Source organism: Prionailurus viverrinus, chromosome C1, assembly GCF_022837055.1.
Source record: "Prionailurus viverrinus isolate Anna chromosome C1, UM_Priviv_1.0, whole genome shotgun sequence".
In the NCBI taxonomy this organism is placed as follows: Eukaryota; Metazoa; Chordata; class Mammalia; order Carnivora; family Felidae; genus Prionailurus; species Prionailurus viverrinus.
The window spans coordinates 4,796,379-4,819,236 of NC_062568.1; the positions used below are offsets into that span (position 1 = coordinate 4,796,379).

At 44.2% G+C, this 22,858-nt stretch overlaps 1 protein-coding gene across 3 annotated transcripts in view; it reads left to right on the plus strand.

Moving 5' to 3' along the window:
- PID1 (phosphotyrosine interaction domain containing 1) overlaps positions 1 to 22,858 on the plus strand; it is a 230,285-nt gene that overhangs the window by 10,650 nt on the left and 196,777 nt on the right. The window contains exon 1 of one of the 3 annotated variants that reach the window (XM_047871724.1): positions 14,107 to 14,246. The exons of the other annotated variants lie outside the window; for them this stretch is intronic. The gene's annotated coding sequence lies outside the window, so the exon portion shown is untranslated. Of the gene's footprint in view, positions 1 to 14,106; positions 14,247 to 22,858 lie in introns of those variants that run through there. 3 annotated transcript variants of the gene reach the window in all.

A 22,858-nucleotide genomic window follows, 5' to 3' on the forward strand; every position in this document is an offset into this window, starting at 1 on the left:
AATTGGATATCTGCGTACAACCCCCCAACTTTGATCCTGACATCATACATCTGGTGTGTAGAAACTCACAATTCATCACAGGCCTAAATGCAAAGCCTTAAAACTGGGAAGCTTGCAGACAAAGGCAGTGGATCTTTGTAACTTTTTATGCATCAGCATAAACATTCCTAAAATCAAGGTAATGAATGGTCCAGCACAGCCCGAAGTTTCTTTGGACTGGGCAAAGATTTCTTAGAACAATAGCAAAAAAGTGATCCATAAAAGGAGAATTTGATTACATTGGACTTCATCAAAATAAAACCTTTTGCTCTTTAAGCAATAAAGACAAGAGAATGACTAGATGAGACACAGAGTGGGAGAAAATACTTGCGAATCTGTGGGAAAGGACTTGTGTCCGGGATATCAAGATAGTGGATAAGATGATAAACACCCCAATTAAAAAAAAAAAAAAAAGCAAACGATGTGAACAAAGAAGTTATATGGACAGGAAATAAGCACAGGAAGCTGTTGAACATCATTAATCATCAAGAAAATGCAAATTAAAACCACTGTGAGATATCACTACATACCTATAGCATAGCTAAAAGTAAAGAGGGGCGCCTGGGTGGCTCAGTAGGTTCAGTGTCCGACTTCAGCTCAGGTCACGATCTCACGGTCCGGGAGTGCGAGCCCCGCGTCGGGCTCTGGGCTGATAGCTCAGAGCCTGGAGCCTGCTTCCGATTCTGTGTCTCCCTCTCTCTCTGCTCCTCCCCCGTTCATGCTCTGTCTCTCTCTGTCTCAAAAATAAATAAACGTTAAAAAAAAATTAAAAAAAACAAAAGTAGGGGTGCCTGGGTGGCGCAGTCGGTTAAGCGTCCGACTTCAGCCAGGTCACGATCTCGCGGTCCGTGAGTTCGAGCCCCGCGTCAGGCTCTGGGCTGATGGCTCGGAGCCTGGAGCCTGTTTCCGATTCTGTCTCCCTCTCTCTCTGCCCCTCCCCCATTCATGTTCTGTCTCTCTCTGTCCCAAAAATAAAATAAAAACGTTGGAAAAAAAAATTAAAAAAAAAAAAAACAAAAAAAAAAAACAAAAGTAAAGAGACTTCAAGCATACCTTGTGTTGGTGAGGATGTGGATGAACTGGAGTGCTTAGTCCTGGTGGGGATGGAAAGTGATGGAAAGCACATTAGCGGATCTGAGAATCGGATGGGGGGACAGATTTTGAAAAGGCTTGAACAAGGGGTTGGGAGTGATGGATGTGTTCAACATCTTGATTATGGTGATGGTTTCATGGGCTTCTACATAGGTCAGGACTTTGGAAATTACACAGTGTATTACATGTTGAGTATCCCCATAGGAAGGTGTCTGGGGCACCTGGGTGGCTCAGTTGGTTAAGCTTCCGACTTCGGCTCAGGTCATGATCTCACAGTTTGTGAGTTCGAGCCCCGGGTTGGGCTGTGTGCTGACAGCTTGGAGCCTGGAGCCTGCTTCAGACTTTCTCTCCCCCTCTCTCTGCCCCTTCCCCACTCACCCTCTGTCTCTCTCTCAAAAATACATAAACATTAAAAAAATTAAAAAAAAAGAAAGGTGTTCAAACAAGGGTATACGAAGTAGTCATTGTATGGCAGGCACGTGCTAGGTGTTGGGGAAACTAACAATACACGGTTTCTGCCCTCACTTTTGTCAGTTCTCTGTAGCCTTCACATCCTTTTAACTGGCATGTAAATAACAAACTATTTTTCTTAGAGTTCCATTCGCTCCTTTAAATACGTTCCTTTATTTAGTCCTCGAGATGGCATGTTTCATCCATCTCTCTTTGCCTAACGATCCTAAGTTGTAGCTAATAGTTGAACAAGAGAAGAAATCCCACCCAAAGGGTAGATGGTTCAGGTTGGTGCCTTGGTGTTCCATCCATCATTCAGGATGGCTCCTTTCTTGTTGTTGCTCTTGGTGGTGTTTCTTGCTTCTTTCCAGCCTGCCCAGAGGGGCTCAGTCCTCAGAGGCCTTTTTTGTCCTATGTGCCAACACCTGGCTCCGACCCTCGTGGCCAGTAGACTCGGGATTGTGCTGTTGAATGGGTACATTTTGTGGGTTGTGGCTCCATGACTGGATGGGCCACCTTCTTGATATTCCTCCTCTTGCGATAGAAAACAGAATACATCACGAAAAACTATGGGTGGGTCTTGTTTCCAGTTTACAGATGTGATGTGCCTAGCAGATGTAGGGTCGAGATTTCTTATGGAATAATTGTTTTTCTCATGAGTATGGCAACTCAGAAATTTACACAGCACATAGCAACTTCACCCATGGCCACTGAACTTTAGAATGCTATTGAGAAGCATTCACAAAAATAATCTTAATCTAGTTTACAAACATTTTTTTTTTCTTTTCAAGGAGGAAAACTTAAGGCACTTGCCTCGATACCTTTTATTTATTTATTTTTTTCATTTTATTTGTTTGAGAGAAAGAGAGATAGTGCTTGTATGAGAGCGAGGGAGGGGCAGAGAGAGAAGGAGAGAGAGAATCCCGAGCATGCTCCACACTGTCAACGCAGAGCCTGACACGGGGCTCGATCCCACAAACCACGAGATCGTGACCTGGGCTAAAATCAAGAGTCAGACGCTTGACTGACTGAGCCACTCAGGCGCCCCAAGACCGTGGGGTTTTTAATCAGGCACGCGAGGAAATAAATCTTGGGTGCCTCACTTATTAGAGGTTACTTCCAGGGCCTCTGATCTGTATCCTCAACTTCAAAATGGGGGTGATGACATTTAGCTCTTGACTCTTCGTTGAGGTATGGAATACGCAAGCTTAGCATGGTAACTGGCACGTTAACGGGGGTCAGTAAATACAAATTTCTTCCCCTCCTTTAGTTTCCATAGCCGCATAGCATTTTAGGGCTAGATGGATAATAGAGTTTTGGTGTTTCTCAAAGTGTGTTCCATGGAGCATGAGTTTATTTAGTGAGTCTTGCCACAAAGGGTTCAGTTGGGGGAAGCAGTGGGTGACAGAAAGTGAGTCTGGTTTGCTGCAGGATGACTTTTAACCTTTCAGGTGCCGGTGCCCCATAAATTTCCATGTGAGGGGGGAAGGGAAGCCAGCCCTTCGTGAAGGAACATCCCACAGCCCAGAGCACTTCCCTAAAGAACTTGATCTCCTTTAAGTTGACAAACCGGGGGCCTGAGGCTTGGCTGTCGCTTCCCAAAATGTTTCCTTTGGCACCTTCCGTGTATATAAACACTTTACAAATTAGTTTCCAGGATTGAAAAATTAGAGGAATTTATAAGGAAATCTGGACTTTCTGATGCTCTTGGAAAGTGGGAGGTTCAAACCACAGTGGGTTCTGATACGGTGACCAGCGGCCAGCGCTGCTCCACGTGGACGGGAGGTGGCTTCTCGTTTGTCCCAGGCCTTAAAGAGCAGGCATCACTAAGTCACGTAAGCTGATGGGCCTGTGGGCACTTGGGCTGGGGACCCTGCTCCTTCGTTTGGCTGGTGGGAAATCTAAATCCAAAGTTCATAGAGTCCTTGGAACCAGGAAAAGATTCTCAGTCTTCTGACTTTTTTTTTTTTTTTAATTTTTTTTTTTTCAACGTTTATTTATTTTTGGGACAGAGAGAGACAGAGCATGAACGGGGGAGGGGCAGAGAGAGAGGGAGACACAGAATCGGAAACAGGCTCCAGGCTCCGAGCCGTCAGCCCAGAGCCCGACTCGGGGCTCGAACTCACGGACCGTGAGATCGTGACCTGGCTGAAGTCGGACGCTTAACCGACTGCGCCACCCAGGCGTCCCATGTCTTCTGACTTTTAAAGGCCAATGTGCTAGAAAATTCTGTGACCGCAGTTATTTGCTCAGCATCCTCCATTGCTCTGCCAGCACAACTCAGGGAGCCCACCTTCAGGTGCCCGTTCTTCTTCCCTCTTTTCCCGGAGCGGTGTGCCGGCGTCTTCGCGATGGGAGGGGGGACGCACCGTTGCCCCTTCTCTCCAGGGCACAGAGAAGCATGGGAACCGGAAGTGTCCTTGTCCATGGCATCTGCTGATCTTGAACATGGCGGGGAGGGCGTCCAGGCAGAAGCGGGAGGCGTCTCTGCCTCTTCACCAAACCCAGGTCACCGTTCCCTGCGTTTCCCATGTCAGGCAAGTGGAAACTTCTCATTGGTATGGTATTGGCTCATTTTGAGCATTTTTACTGCCAAACATTGGAACAGATTGCTTCCAAAAAGGGGGGAATTTAGAGGAAGGAGAATGGTTTTTAACTTAATGGCTTTTAACATTTTCCTCACAGGTTATTGGCCTCTGAAGAACCGTTCAGATGCTATTTCAGGAAACCCAACGTGAAAGACATCTTTAATGGTGATAGCACCTTGATATTTAAGAATTCCTGTTACCACCAAAAGAAGGGAAAAAACACACAAAAAACCCCAAACCCAAAACAAAAAACCCAAACACCCCCAAACCACTCAAAATCACACTGTAGATGTTTTCTGATCCTCTTGGGAAGATCAGATATTCTGATTTTCCTTACCTTCCCAGATATTCTGCTGTTCCCCTTAGCTCTGCCCGTTCCTGCAGAATTATGAGATTCTGATGATGTTTAGCATCAAAAGTACATGGAATTAACCAGAAAGTGGCTTTACCTATAAACTGATGGATTAGACCTCTCACGCTCAACCAATCTCCTTGGTTCGTGATGGCATAAATGCTGTGTATGTCCCATTTTCTCTGTCTAGTTACTCGTTCCTCTGTCTGGTTAGGTTTGAGACAGTTCCCTGTTGTTCCTTGATAACTATTCTGAAAATCATCCTACATTATAATCAGACTCAAGAGTAGGGTTATTATTTATCTATCCAGCCTTCTAGCTGATCAAATTTAATATTTTTTGCCACAGCCACTTTTAAAACCAGAAATTCATCTGAAATAGTTTCTGCTGCCTGAAGTTAACTCTGCACTAGCAAGAAAGGAAAGAGATGATGCTGGCTGCAGAACAGAAAACCCCTGGCCAATCTAAAAGCTCAGCAAATACAATTATGTATTAGATTCTTATGCAGTTCCGAAAGGATTAGTTTTTGGTTCGTAAAGAAAGAAATCTAAATGCTTTTGAAGTAGTTTTCAGTAAAAGCTCGAAATACCGCTCATGCATTCAAACAAGGTTGAACTAAAACCCCACAAACAACAATCAAATAATGAAGGGTTTAGTTGTACCTGAAAACCTAGGATAGCTACTGTAACTGAGCCTGAAACTTTCATCTCTGAGCTTCCTGGCAGCCTAAGTAAAAAGAGAAACATGATGAATTACTCAGCCCTCATTATCTAATAGAAGAATGTCCATCAGCTCATCTGGAGCCCCAAGTGTTTTCCTAAATTGAAGACCCTAGAGATTACCATGGGGTTCTTTTTAAAAAAAAAATTTTACTTATTTTAGAGAGAAAGAGACAGAGCAAGAGAGCAAGCTAGAGAGAAGGGCAGAGGGAGAGAGAGAGAGAGAGAAAGGCACGGCTCAATCCTACAACTCTAGGATCATGACCTGAGCCCAAAATCAAGAATTGGGTGCTCAACTGACTGAGCCACCCAGGTGCCCCACTGTGGGGTTCTCTGTATGGAACATTTGCAACAGACTCTTGGGTGATCATATTAATTGTAGGTTTTGACAAAGTTGCCTCTAAAAGTCGAAAAAATAAACAGTTTAGTAGGGATGCTAAGACGGTTTATGTAGCGGTTGAAGTGGACGTCTGTGAGTTTTTTCTGCCCAGCTTCATTTCCCATCTTCTGGTAACAGCACCCTGATCACATTTTCGGGAATTCTTCTCCCTGTCCTGTGGGCGGGGGACTGTCAGTGTGTCACCTTCTAGCTGTGGCATCCACGTGTCCCCCTAGTATCTATAATAAGACACTTTCTCCCTAAAGTTGGGATCCTGAGCAGGGTGGCAAAAGGCTGAAAGTCACCAGAACTGATTATTTTGAGCACTGAGACCTGCAGTCCTGCTGCATAGACCCCAGGAGCTTCTTCTTCTTTTATTTTTTTAATTTTTTTTAACATTTATTTATTTTTGAGACAGAGAGAGAGCATGAACAGGGGAGGGGCAGAGGGAGAGGGAGACACAGAATCTGAAACAGGCTCCAGGCTCTGAGCTGTCAGCACAGAGCCCGACGCGGGGCTTGAACCCACGGACCGCGAGATCATGACCTGAGGCGAAGTCGGACGCTTAACCGACTGAGCCACCCAGGCGCCCCAGCCCCAGGAGCTTCTCGATCCCCATCCTTTCTGAGCTTGGTCCTTCCTTCCTCCTTTCAATTTGATGTCACTCCGATAGTTTGTTTTTTTCTTCTCACGGGAGCTGGAGTTGTTGTCTCCTGCTTGCAACCACAAACTCTGATTGCTACACAGGAAGAATTTTCCTTGAACCCTCTGATGCTCAGCCTTCAAATTTTGTGTGACAACACGCGTGGTGTGGAACAGAGCTCGTGGGCAGAGAAAAGCGAGGCAGCCAGGCTGGAAGGGTCTCCGGGATACGGACCTGAGGGTCATGGCTGCGCACATGTCCTTCCTTATGGGAACACTTCCCTCGTCCACTGTGCGCTTGCTCCACTGGGAGACGAAGAAAGGGTGCGAACATCTTCCCCCCTGGAATTTTTTGTGCGCACAGCCTTACGTTCCTGAACAAAGAGAATCCTCATTATCCCACAGCCCTGGCCTGCAGCTTTCATGCTCTGGCCCCACCGCCGGAGAATGATTTTTGTTCTCGTTGTTTATCACGGCGTAGTCCTGCTGTTGGCATCTGCTGTAAATCTTCAGGTTTCTGTAACTTGGATGCCGCTCTCACCTTTCCGCCAAATCTCTGTACTGAAAAAGTGGCCTATCATTTTAAGTAATGATGCTGTTACTACCTCCAACACAGACAAAGTAGTCTTGGTACACGTTATAAAATGAATCCCCTCTTGACTCCGGGTCTGGGGTAGAAACGGTATCAGGGATACGTACAGCCGTTTGCGCCAAAATAGCCAAAAAGACACAGTCCCAGGCTGTCTGAGTCTTAGTTCTCGAGAAATATCTGTAGTTGTTGGTTAAAAATGTGAATGGCTCCGTAAGTTCACTCTAGGACAGTGTGGGCTCTCTAGCCCAGGAAGTTAAATACGTCCAGTGTTGGCAGCCTTGACCTTCTGGGTGGAGAATGTAGTTCACTAGTCTTCAAGACCTGCTTTGCCACTTTGATTTAATACGAGGCGGAAATCTTCAAAACAAAGCTCTGTGAATCCAGGAAGGTTCATCTGGCATCAGTCAGCTGGGGCATCCTCCCGCCCCCTTCTCCACCCCACCCCCTGGTCTTTTCTCTAGGAGCTTGATGCTTTGTAGAAAATGGCTTTGCAAAAGTGCAAATTTGGGAGAGTGTTGTGTAACGAGAGAAAATTCAAATCCGTATTCTCCCGTGGGAATCCTCTTGGGGAAATTGAAATTATACTTAAATATTCACATATAGAGTACAGCCAATATCTGTTTTAGGATGTTGACAGACTGAGCGATGCAGCTCAGTGGTTTTTCTGGAAGTCAGGTGGTCTAGAGAATGAAGAGTGCAGAGTCTAAGAAACCGGCCAGTTGGTGTTTCTTCCTCTCTGTTGTGTTAATGGTAAGCAGTACAAACGCGGTGCTGATCTCTTTACTCCTTGGCCCAGAGAACTGGCGCTTTTCTTCATAACATAATTTAATGCTCTCGTTGAACAGAGGCTGGCCCGTGAGATGTGTGTGTGTGCTCTGAACAGGAGGGGACTGTGCTGGCAGGGTACCTAGGAGCAGGGCGAGCATTCAGTGAAAACTTGGAGGCAGTCTTTTGGAAATAAAACTTAATTTGCAGGGCTCTCTACACGTAAGGTAGACCTGCTTTGCGATTTGGGGCCATATCTGTGTTTTCTCCACCGCCCCCCCCCCCAGACCCTCCCCGTTCTCTCTTTTCTCCTCCTCCTTTCCTCAATGAATGGGAGGGAAGTTCATTCCACTCCTGAATTTCTCTGAACTCTCTTTGCTAACTGCTATACCTCTCAGACATTTTATGTACAGCTTTCCCAAGGGGCAACGGCCCCCTCTCCTTTCTCCCATTTTCCTTTTCAGCGGCTGGAGGCCAGAAGTCACAGCTACATTGGACCAAACCAAATTTGACAGTTGCTTCAAAGCCATTGGTTTTTGGGGCCTTTTAAAAAATTCTTTCTTTTCTTCTCACTTTTCTTTTTGTTTTGGCTTATGGTTAAGACGGCATAATCTTTGCCTTAGATGCTCACAAAACTCATTTCTTGGGCTGTAGATGAAGAGGACAAATGGATTCATTTTGATCCAGGGACTGGAAGAAATTGACAAACTGTTGATTGCTTGTAAAATGCACTTTAAAAAGTCTCTCTTGGAACTTAGCAGATGCCTGCTTTCCTTATGTTAAGAAGCTGATGCTGTTTATCTTTTTTATTTCAATCACCGGCCCCTCTAAATAGGAAATTTAACTTTGATTTGAAGCTATTAATGCCTGCTGGTAAATAAGAAAATGCGTGATAGAGCAAATTATTTTTCATCTCTTGCATTTCTATGGGCATCTTAGACTCAGGGGAATTTTTATGTAGCGTAACAGTTTCATAAGTGTTAACATGTTTTTTTAAACTTCACATTATAAATAGGAGCAGAAGCCTGCTTCAGAAATTTAAAACTGGATTAAAGTTGGCCAAAGCAGAAGGCAAAGTCATGGCTCTGTTACAACTTACATCCTTGGGGTTCTGGGTAGTCTATCGACTATGCAATCGATTCAAATACAATGCTCTTACTATGGATTAATACTTTTTGATGTATGGATCTTGGAACTCGAAAGGGTCATGGAATTTTTTTTAAAGGTATCTGTGAACCCTATGTGCATTTCCTATGGACCAAAAATGTATACCTTGCAAATACATCAAATATTTTTCAAACCTTGTGTGCTTTATTGAAAGAAATATTTATTTAAAATTATTATTGATTCATTGTGACTTTTGGACTTTATGCCTATTTTTAAGTACTGAATATCAAAGTACAGTTTGTGGGTCAGCAGCATTTTGGGCTTAAAAGGAATTGTGGCACTTGAAAGAAGTGGGGGCCATAGATTTGATTAATGCTGATTACAGGGGTGAAGGTCAAAGTACACTGACTGTGGTAGATTTGCAGGCTGCTTCCTTCCCCCATGTCCCTTTCTTAAAAACTCTCCTTTCCTTTTTTTTTTTTTTTTTTAATGTTCATTATTTTTGAGAAAGAGAGAGAGAGTGCAAGCTGGGGAGGGGCAGACAGGGAGACACAGAATCCAAAGCAGGCTCCAGGTTCAGAGCCCGATGCGGGGCTTGAACCCACAGACCATGAGATCACGACCTGAGCCGGAGTCGGACGCCTAACCGACTGAGCCACCCAGGTGCCCCTTAAAAGCTTCACTTTGAACAAATGTCATGGAGCTTTTGCTTTTGGGTGAGGAGCCAAACTAAATTATAAGGTGGGTCTAAAGAAGTGGTTCCCGTGCTCAAGAAGGCTTCAGTCAGTTAAATATGAAGTAGATTGTTGTTATCACAGAGGAAACTTCCATCCTAAGACCGTGGAGGGCAAAAGAGGAGAGCCTTTGTAATCTGTGCCCTTTTACTAGGAGCACGAAAGCTTCCCCTTGCGTCCTACCCGGGGAGATGCTCCTGTTTCAGGGATGAGGACTATGCGTGGCCATGTATTGGTTGGGAGAACAGAGTATTTTAATTGGGCGGGGCTTTGAGCCAAATCGAGTCAGAGTTCTGTTATCAAGGTCAAAGGGAAAAATGGCAGCACCACGCCCGCTCTACCACAGGTGCTGAATTGGCAATAATGGCAGATGTGGGCACTACCGGTGTCCCAGATTTTGTGAGTTTCTTTATTTGCCACAGAACACTTCGTGCTCCCCCCAGTCCCCACTCCCCCCGCCCCCGCCTCCCCAAGCCCCCCGCCCCGCCCTGGTCTGGCGCTGTCCTGTTGAAATTGACACAGTCCTCTGAAGCGAACAATCCACTGATGCTGGTCTGTTGTGGTCTCAGATGGTTTTCCAGCCCATCTTTCAATACAAGCATGTTGTGCAATGGCATGTGTTGAAAATTGCCAGGATTACTGAGAAACGGAGACTTTGTGATTACAATGAAAATCTCATCTAAGTGTTTAGAAGTTTAGAATGTTTATGTTTGTTTGGACAGATGCTATTTGGCTAATTTCGTATTTGGGAAAACGTTATTTAGTTTACACTTCTTCTTTCTTCCCCCCTTTCTGCAGTCTTTTGCACATTGGATGTGAGAAGCTTGTATGGAACGAGGCTAAATGAACTAAAATGTTGGTGATTAGGCAGATTTCCTTTCCTCCCTTCTGTGGCCAGTGTTTGTAAAGATGTGTCCTTATCAGATGCTGAGGAGTGACTTTGATGCTTGAGTTCAAAGTCATACACCGTCTTCATCTGTCTACATCTTTTAATGCATCCTGGGCCATTTCCCACATTCTGTGTGTTTTTATGTTCGATGCTTTTGCTAATGTTTCCTTGGTTTGACATATCCTCCATCACTTGTATGCTCAGCCGAGGGGATCATACGCCTCCCATAGCAGATGAAACTGCCCTTCTTCTGCCTTTCCTGATCTCCAAGTGCAGTGAATCATACCTTTCTTCTAAGTGTCCACAGTTTGTTCTTATGATGCAGTCCTACCGCTTAGCTCATTCTAGTTTTTCTTTTTAGTAGAATCACTCATGGACTTCTGTCTTCTAGAAGCCTCTAAGCCCTAGCGGCTGGGAACTGGGGCTTTATTCCTCCTTGTATGTCCATTGCACCTGCATAGTACTTGGGATATAAAGATAGGAACACAGGGTGCCTGGGTGACTCAGTCGTTAGCCATCTGACTTCGGCTCAGGTCATGATCTAGCAGGTTTGTGAGCTAAAGTCCCGCATCGGGTGAGCTCGAGCCCCGATTCAGGTGAGCCCTGCTTCTCTCTCTCTCTCTCTCCTCTCCACCTCCCGGGATTTTCTCACTCTCTCTGACCCTCACTCACTTGAGCCCTCTCTCTCTTTCAAAAAAAAAAAAAGATAGGAACACAATGCAAGCCCCGTGAATATCTTTATTTCTGTAGTGCTTCAGTGAACTAATGATATTTTATAATTTATTTGCTATCTCTTAATTTCTTTGGAAGGAAAAGTGAGAGGTAATACGGCGTACGTGGCACTGTAAATGAGTGAGGATGCTAAGAGTGGAGTTTGACTTTTATATTCAGAGGGAGTGAGGGAGAGAGAGAGAGAGTTGTATTTATCTTTAGAGGCAGCTATTAATGGGAAGCACACAATTCTGTATGTCTATGTTAAGTTCTTTTGAATGTATCCTGGATCTCCTTGACATTTAAGTCAAAGTATATCGTGTGTTTATCTTGTTATTGCCTGTTTACTGTAGGGATATTACCTGTTATATTTACTTTCAGTAATGCAAGAGATGTCAACAGTCAGAGCTATTCATAAAAAAACAATAATTAAAATATAAAATGTAGAATCTATTTTGTTTAGAGTCACATATGTTTCTTGGTAATGGTTGAGTTTTCGATGGGAGAAAATTTTCGGTTGCTTTTCCTTATGATAAAATGATCCCTGGCTGAGCATTTTCAAGAAGCCTGGAGGCCTCCAGGATTGCTAAACACATTATTTGTTGTGCTATAAAGCAAGGACATTCTCAAAAAAAGGGATGATTTCAAAGGAAAACTGAAGCTAGCTTGGTTTCCATTGGTCAAATATGGTACACACTGACCCTCAAAATAAATAACAGCTGTTGGGGGTTATATCCCGTTGAGTAAAAAATAAGAGTCTACGAAGCTATCCTGATACAAACATATAGATTGGAGAGGGGGGAAAGCTCTTCGTTACTACACAACGTTAACTAATAAATAAGGCAAGAATGATGGAATTAGAAAATCACCATTTTGCAACCATCATCTTAATTGGGCCAGGCGAGAATCATCAGGGCACACTAAAACCAGTGGACGGATGTTCGATTTGGAACAGGATAGTCACATAATCTCGAAGTATGTCTCCACAAATTACCAGTTGAAAAAGGGAAGAGTGTAACTTTTCAGTGAAGAAATCCAGCGGGCATCGCCTTCAACACAGAATCAGAGTTAGCATCACCCAGAATTAGGGTGAACCCTCATCAGGTGCCTCCTGATACGGTGCACCGGGAAGTACCACTTGCATGGCACTCCTGTTTTGGGAGCTCGTGTCGCACAAAAGAACCAGCTTGTGCCCTTAAAAAAATATCGATGCCAAGGAAGACAAAGAAAGGCCAAGACACTGTTCCTGGGCAGGACAGCCGGGTGCAGTGCATGATCTGGAATTGGATCTTGGACCAGGAAAATAATGGCTATAAAGGGCTCCATTGACATGGTTGGTGGCATACTTTTACTACCATTATGCAAGAGAGAGTATTCTTGTTCTTGAGAGATATGTAACAGCATTTTAGGTGTGAAGGGGGAATGACATCTGGAGTCTGTATCTTAGTCTCAAACCTGTGTGAGGGAAGGGAGAGATGGGGAGCGAGAGGGAGAAGAAGGGTGAAGTGAGGGTGAAGGAAGAGAGAGAAGGGGAGTGTGGGAGTGAGAAGAAGGTTGGCGGGAGGGAGGAGGGGGAAAAAGAGAGAGAGAGACAGGAGTGGAGAGGAAGAGGAAAGGAGAAGGGAAGGAGGGGGCCAGTAAATGAACGAGAGCAAGAATATATTGTAAAGAAAATGTGGTGAAGTTTGATGGTTGGTAGATCTGGTAAAGGGTATAACTATTCTTGCTATGTTTTGGCAAATCTGAAGTTATTTCAAAATAAAGCTCTAAAGGAAAACACATGACATATACATATTTGCAGATGTCATTTCTAAGTTAAAAAAAAATAATGTTTATTTTTGAGAGAGAAAGAGACAGCACGAGCAGGGGAGGGGCAGAGAGAGAGAGGGAGACCCAGAATCCAAAGCAGACGCTAGGCTCTGAGCTGTCAGCACAGAGCCTGACGCGGGGCTCAAACTCACAAACTGCGAGATCATGACCTGAGCCGAAGTCGGACACTTAACAGACTGAACCCCCCAGGCGCCCCTGCAGATGTCTTCTCTAACAGATTGGGGATGGTGGTCACTGAACTGTCTGAAGCGTGAGGGCAGGGGCATTGCTCACCACGTACTCAGGGCAAAAGTCGGCAGTTCGTAAATACTCGTTTGACAGACACCGCGATTGCGGGGCCTGAAGTCTCTTGAGCTGTGGAAGATGGATCTTCGCACAATTGCAAATGCCAAGTGTAAGTATGTGTGTTATGGTTTTCAGGCTCCCTTGCAGCTATTTATGGCCATGTAACAAGTTAATGGTAGCCAGTGGGATGGAGCAGAAGTCTTAAAGGGAGGGTGCCTCTTCTCTGCCTCTCCTTACTGTGTTCTGGTGGGGATAGGGATGTAAAGGTGGAAGGTGGAGACCGTCTCGGGGGACCCCTGTGCTGAGGATGGGGCACAGAAGCTTGGGCGGCTGGGACCCCGATGTCTGGGAGCCATCTCCCCCCGCTGGCTACTTACCCCAGACATCATTTGTGTGAGAGAGAAATAAATGTCTGGCTTCTCTAAACCACTTTGCTGTTGCCTTTTTTTCCCCTTCCATTTGCAACTACAGCTCATCCTACACGATACGCTGTACTTTCTAAAACATCATCACCCTTGCATTTTTGTTCCTCTGTGGAGCTTTGTATTCAGTTTGTCACATAGACACACGGATTGTAGCAATTCTCTGCCCTTTTCTTCCTCCTCCTCCTCTTCTTCTCCTTCTTCCTCTTCTTCTTCTTCTTCTTCTCCTCCTCCTCCTCCTCCTCCTTCTTCTTCCTCTTCCTCTTCTTCCTCATCGTCTTCTTCTTTCTCTTTCTGTTTCCCCAGCGTGGAAGCTGTCCGATTGTGACGGGGATTCTGCTTCTGTCCTTGAGTTGGTGGATTAGTATCTGCGGTGTGGGGGATGTCGCATGCCGAGGGCACCTCCTCTTCCCTCTGTCCTGGCAAACCGTCTGCATCTTGCAAATTGCTAAATTGGCCTGAAAAGATTGTGCGAAGCGGCTTTCCTGAGATTCCTTGTCCTGACAGGCCCAGCTGGAGACCGGATGTGCAGAGGCAAAGCACTTGCCACAATCGGAAAAATAGGAAATTTTAACCATTTCCAGTTGCCAAAAACATTTTGCTTCAGCTGAAGGATTCGGAGCAGGTTTTAAAAGTGCCCCTTCTGCCTGGTGAGTTTTGTGTCGCAGAGCTCGGTGCCTTTTGGAATCCACTCATGTTTTTACTTGTCGAGCGGACGGTTCTTCCCTTGGAACTATTTATTGCCACTAAGGCTTGCGGTGCACTCGGTCCCACGGATAATAAATGGGTGTGTGTGCCCACAGCACAACATAAGTAGAGGAGCTGACTTCCAGCCTGTTTATTGTTAGACTGGTATGTAAGCAAGAGAGCTTAACGCCTCAATTATGTGTGTGCGTGTGTTTCTGTGCATCGAAACTCAGGAACTTGAAAACGGACCCTGTAGGGATACTGTATGATGTTCAGTTATTTCCTTCAGAGTACTTATGTTTCGAATGTCACATGAGTGAAGAGCGTATTGGCTTGCATAGCTCCCGTGGTGATGTTCTTTCGTGACCTGGAGGCCCTGTAGTTTGAAGCGTGATTTACTTCTGGTGGGCTGCACTAATCGCTGGTGCTCTGGCTAATGTGAACCTGAGAGATAATTGATCATCACTTGAATGTAAAGGATTGTATTTGGAACTGCCATGGGTGAGGGCTTCCGGCTCTGTAAGCTCCAGCAAGCCTAGACAGGAATCAGTGATGGCCACTGGATGTAAAGTGTAATGGTATTCCTAGGGAAAAGAGAAGGAATGACTTATTTGCCCAGGGTCATCAGGTGAAGTCCCCGCCACAGTTTGGTCTGCAAACCAAACCAAACGAAACATCAGAGGAAATCAACAACCACGCAAACTGGAACCAAAATGTAGACGGGTGGATGCGTGAGAAGAATAATTTAAATATTCCCTGCTCCCCGGGGCACCTGGTGGCCCAGTCGGTTGGGTGTCTGGCTCTTGGTTTCAGCTGGGGTCGTGATCTCACAATTTGTGAGTTTGAGCCCCGGGCTGGCTCTGTGCTGACAGTGTGGAGCCTGCTTGGGATTCCGATTCTCTCTCTCTCTCTCTCTCTCTCTCTCTCTCTCCCTTTCTCTCTGCCCCTTCCACTCTTTCACTGTGCTCCTCCCCTCCCTGTCTGCCCCTCCTGCCCTCTTTTCTCTCTCAAAATAAATAAATGAACTTAAAAACAATTCCCTGGGCCCAAGTGAGCCTGGGGGTGAGACCGGGAATAAGGAAGTTTTCATGTGAGTTTCCTGTAAGTTTCAGTTCGGGTAGGTCGTCTCACTATGACCTTAGGCAAGTCCCACAAACTTCTGAGCCTTAGTGCCTTATTTATCAGTCAGCTAATTAAAGGAGTGGAATTGCGCCCCCCCCCCCCCCCGCCCCCGCCCCAACCTCCAATGCTGATTTCCCTGGTAGGGAACACTGTAGTTTCTGCTCTAGGTACTTGTTAAGGATTTGTCCGAATATTTTTATGATCTGCAAAAATATACTCTGATTTAAATGAGTGGCATTTCCATACCTTCAGAATTACTACTGCTAGTGAAAAATTTTGAGAGGAAATTAAGGCCAAACAAAACAAGTTGCCTTTCTTCCTTGTCCATGAGCGTATATAGATACCTGTGGCATTTACCAGGAAGCTTGGGGTGTTAAGGAGAAGCATCATTTTCATCGTGGCCTTGCTTGGGTAGAGAGGCGTTTTTTCAAGGGAGGGGCTTTATGAAGTTGCGTGTTCCAGAGTGAATCCAGAGGAAAAGCAGCGTGAGAGACCTAGTCGGTGCAGAAGACTTTCAAGCCACAGGTAGGCTTTTCAGAGTGTTGTCAAGGAGGAGGCACAAATGCCAGAATTAGTTTGGACAGCTCTTTTAAGTGTACAGAAAAACATGCCTACTGGCAGAGACGGAGTTTGTTACATGGCAGATATGTGTGTGGGCTTTTGATCTTAGACAATTGAAAAACAAGTAACATTCCGTGTATATTACCTGAAGCTTTTGGTCAGCCTTTTTTTTTTAATTTATTTAAAAAAAAAAAATTTTTTTTTTCAACGTTTATTTATTTTTGCGACAGAGACAGAGCATGAACGGGGGAGGGGCAGAGAGAGAGGGAGACACAGAACCGGAAGCAGGCTCCAGGCTCTGAGCCATCAGCCCAGAGCCTGACGCGGGGCTCGAACTCCCGGACCGTGAGATCGTGACCTGGCTGAAGTCGGACGCTTAACCGACTGCGCCACCCAGGCGCCCCCTTTAATTTAAATCTTTATTAGTTAACATATTTAGTTAACATAACCAATATTGGTTTCAGGAGTAGAATTCAGTGACTCACCACTTAGACACAGCACCCAGTGCTCATCACAAGTGCCCTTTTTAATACCCAACACCATTTACATCCCCTACCCACTTCCTTCTATCACCCTCAGTTTGCTCTCTGTCGATAAGAGTCTCTTGTGGTTTGTTTCCCTCTCTTCTTTTCCTCCCCCCCCCTTCCCATATGTTTACCTGTTTTGGCTCTTAAATTCCACGTATGTATGAAATCATACGGTGTTTGTCTTTCTTCGATTGACTTATTTCCCTTAGCATAATCCATTCTAGCTCCATCCATGGTCACGGAGTTTTGAAGTTCTCCAGGATGGTTTCCCTACTTCTGTAAGCACCAAAGTGACCAGACCAACCCTGGAATCAAGTCTGTCTGTAGGGTGTCCCCTCAGAGCTACCAAGCAGATGGGGCAGATGTCATACCTAACATTGCCAGAAACAAAACACAGATTGAGGAGGATTTTGTAGGAAACTTCTGATGGGAATTTAGAGAGCAAAGACTGGGAAATGAGGCTCTTAAGAGAAAGTTGAGAAGGAAAGAGGACGTAGTTTTAGTGTGAAAAGAGCAGAGAATTACTTTTTTCTGATTTCACGGTGTGTTGAGATTACAGGGATGGAAAGAGAGATTTTGCATTTGTAGCAAATGCATTATTTGGGCAATTAAGTACAGATAAAATGGAAGAGAAGATAATCGGTCTTCTTAGGAGAGGCTACATAATTTTGATTAAGTTAAAAATGAGTAAAAATGAAAGGATTTTGAAAGATTGAGTCTTTTTTTTTTTTTTTTTCTTAAAGAGCTAGTCAGCAGAGTCAGAATTTTGGGAAAGAGCGTTACAAACGTTGGAGAAAACAGTCACGCTTAGCTTTGAGGGGATGCACGATAGACAGACTTGGTTCCAGTGCTGGAAGAATCAGGAAGAGCTGGTTCTATATTGGGAGAAAAAATGGTGCTTAAAAGTTTGATTGGAAAGAAAAAAGTGTGATTGGGAAAAGGCTACTGAGTATGAGGTTCTTTTGGATTGTGATGAATGCCTGACAAGGAACCCTGGTTTCTCTGCCTTACATGAAAACGCCAAGATTCACTGATCCGGTGACTACATGAAGTTGCACTAATTTTCTGTTGAGAACTAGAAAGCAACATATTTTGTTTACATGATGCTGGTTTTTGCTTTATTCTTATGTTTGTATTAGAAACGAGTAATTTAGTCCCAGAGAAAATACACGTGGGGCTTTCTGCCAAGACCCAATGCCAAATGTGAGCTTTGTGATTAAAGTATCCAATATTAATCTTTGCGTGACAAAACCAAATTAATATATATTTTTTTACTTTATAGGATCTGAAAAGACAGCATCGTAACTCCAGTGCAGGATCTAGGAAAAGTTGAGAGTTAAACTGGGCTTTGACCAGCATAGATGTGACCTTGATCTTATAAAAAGAAAAGGTTTTCATTTTTCTTGGGATTGGAGGGGTGCAGATCAAGGTGACTGTAATTATGATGAATATCAAGTCTCCTTGTTTGGTTGTTGTCCTTGGGAAGGAGGATTTGCAGTGAGGCCAGTGTTTTGTTCCATTCCTGTTTTTCATTTCTGGGCTTCAGTATCCAAATCCTGCATATCTGTAGAATGTAAGCCACAGAAATGTAAAGGTGATATTCATTTATCAATTCAATAAATGTTTATTGAGCACCTATTGTGGGCCAGATACCATGCTGGGCATTGTCTTTGTCTTCTGGGAGCTCATAGTCTTAAGAATGTAATAGACATAGAAACATGTAATTATAGTGTAGTGGACTGGTACTGTAATCTAGCGGCGGGGGGCAGTTGTGAAGCCTGTACTGGGTGGGAGCCCTTCACAGAGTCGGGGACGTAGGCTATTTAAGGATGGATAGGCATCGGCATTGAGAACTAGGAAGGCGTAGGGAAGAACATGTGCAGAGTTGGGAGCTCAGGCTTGTCCGGACAAGAGTGAGCACACCACATGAGACTGGAGTGTCGGGAACAGACTGGGGTGAAGGAATGTGAAAACTAAAATGTCACTGAGGCACGATCGGGAAGGAGGGGTCTCATATGGGGGCCATTTGTGAGCATCGACTCCATCCTTTAGACGCTGGGAAGCCCCGGACAGCGTATTGGAGGCAAATGACTCAGATGTATTGGTTTTAGGAATACGAATCTGGCAGTGACATGAAAGAGGAGTTAAAGGCAGGGAAAAGAGGAGGCTGTTGGAACGGGTATTCAGAAAAGGGGATGGAGATAGCATTTAAATCAGTGACTTGGGGGTAAGGCGGCCGCAGGGGTGTGAGTGGCAGCTAAGCACTAGTTGTTGTGTGGAGTACGTGAGTCACAGCAAGTGGTAGGAGTTTTGATTTTAGCTGGCCTCTAATTAGGCAGAACAGGAAAACTATATTTTCGTTGTTGGATTAAAATTTTTTCCACCTCAGGATCTAAAGGCAGGCCTCTCTGCTTTTTAAAACCACTATTTACCGAACAAGAACACTGTACCTGCTGTTGCGCTTAGGAGGTACGTGTTGCTACAGATATTGTACAGCCAAGGAAACAGATGCTGAGAGAGGTTAAGAGTTTGCCAAAAAGTGGTAAGGATGGGATCAAATTGGGTCTGTATTGTATGCAAGCGTATTCGCACATTTGGCTCTTGAGAAATGATAACCGTTAGGGAAAAATTCCTGAAAAAATAGGAAAAGATTCTATTTTAACTGCAGCAGATACATTGTAAGGTATTTTGGTTTTGATTTAGACGTGTTGGCCAGTTATTAAGACTTTTCTGCCCATATGGGCAGGCCGTGAATTTTGTACTACGTATAAGCTTAGGAACTCTTCAGGATACATACAGTTTGAGTATCTTGCAGAATTATAATGGAAGAACGGCACACCTTAAAAACCTGTGCTCACATAAAGAATGATTTGCCTTCTGTTTTATTTGTGCCAAACTCACATTTTCTGTGGCTAGCTAAACAATATTTTGTAGGCCTTATTTCTGGATAAGATAATTTTTTTCTTTGACTAAGGGGTAGACCCATCCTCCTAGAGAGTAAAAACCAAGCGTCCACATGTTCAAGGTGATGAGCCAGTAACTGAAAAGCTTTTTAAAGCAAAGAAACCCCCCACATTCCATAGAATGACAGCAGAATCTAGAGTCCTAAAATGGGTCTAGCATGTCAGTGTAGAAGAAAGGAAGCTGGCAGGAAGATGAAATATGTAGCCAAGAGAAGAAGGAGTCCATAAAAACAGACCCCCTGAAGACACAAGAGTTGGAATAGTAAGAAAAGACTTTAAAGCAGCTTCTCTACATATGTTTAAAGAGTTAACGTTTTTGTTATAAGGAGTGAACGATAGAGAATCTCCGTAGAGAAATGAAAACCATACCCAAGAACCAAATGGAAACTCTTGAACTAAAAAGTGAAATAGCTGAAATGTCAAGTTTTGCCAAATGGACTTAACGACAGATTGAAGAAGGAAGAAGAAAGGGGCAGTGACCTGGAAAACAGATCAGTAAATATCAACCCCTTTCAAGAACACAGAAGAAAACAAGGAAAGACTAAAAAAGCTTAGGTGAACCTCAGCAGTTTGTGGGACGCAGCAAGCAGTGCAGGGTGCACGTCCCGAGGAGGCAAGAAAGAGACGGGGGCAGACAAAAATTCAGTAAGTCCTGTTTAAAAATGTGCCCGGTTAACTGAAAAATATCAATTTACAGTTCCGAGAAGCTTAGCAAATCCCAGGTAGGAGAAACCCGAAGAAAACTACACTCAAGCAAATGGTAGTCAAAATGCTGAAAATCAAAATAATGAGAATGATCACGAAAACGGCTAGAGAAAAGCAAACCATTTACATACAAAGGAACTGTGAGGTCAAAGATCACTGACTTCTTTTCCGAAATAATGGAGAGAAGGGGCGCCCAGGTGGCTCAGTCGGTTAAGCGGTTAAGCGTCTGACTTCGGCTCAGGTCATGATCTCACGGTTTGTGAGCCTGAGCCCCGCATGGGGCTCTCTGCTGTCAGCACAGAGCCGGCTTCAGATCCTCTGTCCTCCCCCCCACCCCCACCTCTCTGCCCCTCCTTTGTTGGTTCTCTCTCTCTCTCTCAAAATGAATAAACTTAAAAACAAAAAAGAAAGAATGGAGAGAAGGAGATAATGGCAATGACTTCTTTCTTTTTTAATTTATTTTTTACATTTATTTATTTTTGAGAAACAGTGAGACAAAGTATGAGCGGGGGAGGGGCAGAGAGAGGAGGAGACACAGAATCCGAAGCAGGCTCTGGGCTCTGAGCAAGCGGTCAGCACAGAGCCCGACTTGGGGCTCGAACCCACGAACTGTGAGATCATGACCTGAGCCGAAGTCAGCCGCTCAACTGACTGAGCCACCCAGGTGCCCTATTTTTAAAAAAAAAATTTTTTTTACATTTATTTATTCATTTATTTATTTTTATTTACTTATTTATTTATTTATTTATTTATTTATTTATTTATTTATGTTTATTTACTTATTGTGGGGGAGGAACAGAGGGAGAGGGAGAGAGAGAATCCCAAGCAGGCTCTGCACAATCAGCACAGAGCCCCATGCAGGGCTCCATCCGAAGAACCATGAGATCACGACCTGAGCCGAAATCAAAAGTCAGTCAGTTGGCTGAGCCACTCATGTGCCCTTGCAATGACTTCTGTTAAGTGAAGAAAGACAAGAGTAATCTGTCACCTGGAACTTTGTTTCTGGGGGAGATGTACCATGAACACAAAAATAGGATTTTCTGCTTACCAACAGTTTGTGAACCTCTGAATCAAACAAAGTGAGACAGGTCTGTACTTTACAACTTCTTAGTAAATTGAGAAGTTCTATGAAAAAGATATCACAGCCACCAGTTTCAAACCTTTTTTTTTAATACCATAAGCCATTTCTTCACAGGAGGTCTCGGGATTAGCTTTATTTGTAAAACACTTCTGGAAATACTAAACTTCAGGAACGGATTTTGATATTACTTACTGCTCATTTTTATGCTCGGGATGTCTCCAGGATGTAGTGTTTTGGGGAAATAATTGGCCCGTGTATCTGTATCTGTAATAGTGAAAACGTGAAGTTTCACCTCCCTTGCGTTTTCTTCCTTCTAATAACATATTTTTAGGTTCGGTGGCTTTGGGTCGTTGCTGGGTGAAATATCTTCCAGCAGGGCTGAATTGTTCAGTGTTGCCTCTTTTAGATCATTTAAGGCTGGTTGAAAATAGAACTCCAACCTGGAGTTCTCAGTGCGTATTTTAGGAGTATAACAGTGCCAGGAATATAGGTTGAGGTAGATTGCAATGCAGTTATTACCTTTTGTGTCTTCTGTCTTATGAGTGCCTACCTGTGCTCTTCGTGTGTAGTTTAAATTAAAAAAAAAATTAATTTATTTTTGAGAGCGCGAGCAGGGGAGGGGCAAAGTGAGAGATGGAGACACACAATCCGAAGCAGGCTCCAGCCTCTGAGCTGTCAGCACAGAGCCCAATGTGGGGCTCAAACTCACAGACCGTGAGATCATGTCCTGAGCCGAAGTTGGAGCCCAACCGACTGAGCCACCCAGTCACCCCTCTTACATGTGGTTTAAACGTGAGGTATTGCAAATTAATGCTACAAAAACCACAACTCGTTTACAGGTAGTCCAGAACTACGTTATAAATGACTTAAGCCATCTAGTTCAAAAGAAGTTAAAACTCATTGAAATGATTCTTTGAAGGATGAAGCGACTTAAGTTTCATTGCAACTGAGCAACATGACCTCCTTGAGTATATTTGCAAATGGAGGTTATGAGATCATCATTCACAAGGCTTGTTTTGAATTTTTTCCTTATCCTCCTCCTCTCCTATTTCTCAGTTGGGTTCTAGGAGTCCAGCACATCCCCTTTCTGTGGCTGACTTTGAACCCTCCATAGGGATTACACGGAAGCTCCCATCGTATTAGCATTGGTTGACAGATGGGGTTGTGCTTGTCTTCTTGCTCGTAGCTGTTAAGGATATGATGCAAATTTGTCTCCCTTTCTCTCTCTTGTTTCTCCAGGAATTTGTGCGTCTCAGTCTCTTGTCCCTCTGAATCAAAGCTTCCTAACTAAAGAATAAACTTCTAGAGCAATGGTTCTCTAATTGGTGATCCCCAGCAATCAAGCACTTAGAAACTTGGTAGAAGTATAAGGTATTGGCCTTGCCCTCTGATGTACTGAATCTGGAACCCTGGATGTGGGGACCAGCAATCCATATTTTCACAAGCAATCCATGCTTTATCAAATCCCGTTCCTGAAGTTTAGTATTTCCAGAAGTGATTCTGAGTCTTCTTAAGTTTGAGAACCGCTGCTCCACGTTAAGGGAACACTTGTGAATAGTTTTCCTGCTGGTTATTCAACAGCAAAAACAAAGCAGTACCTAAGAGTTCTTGGTGGT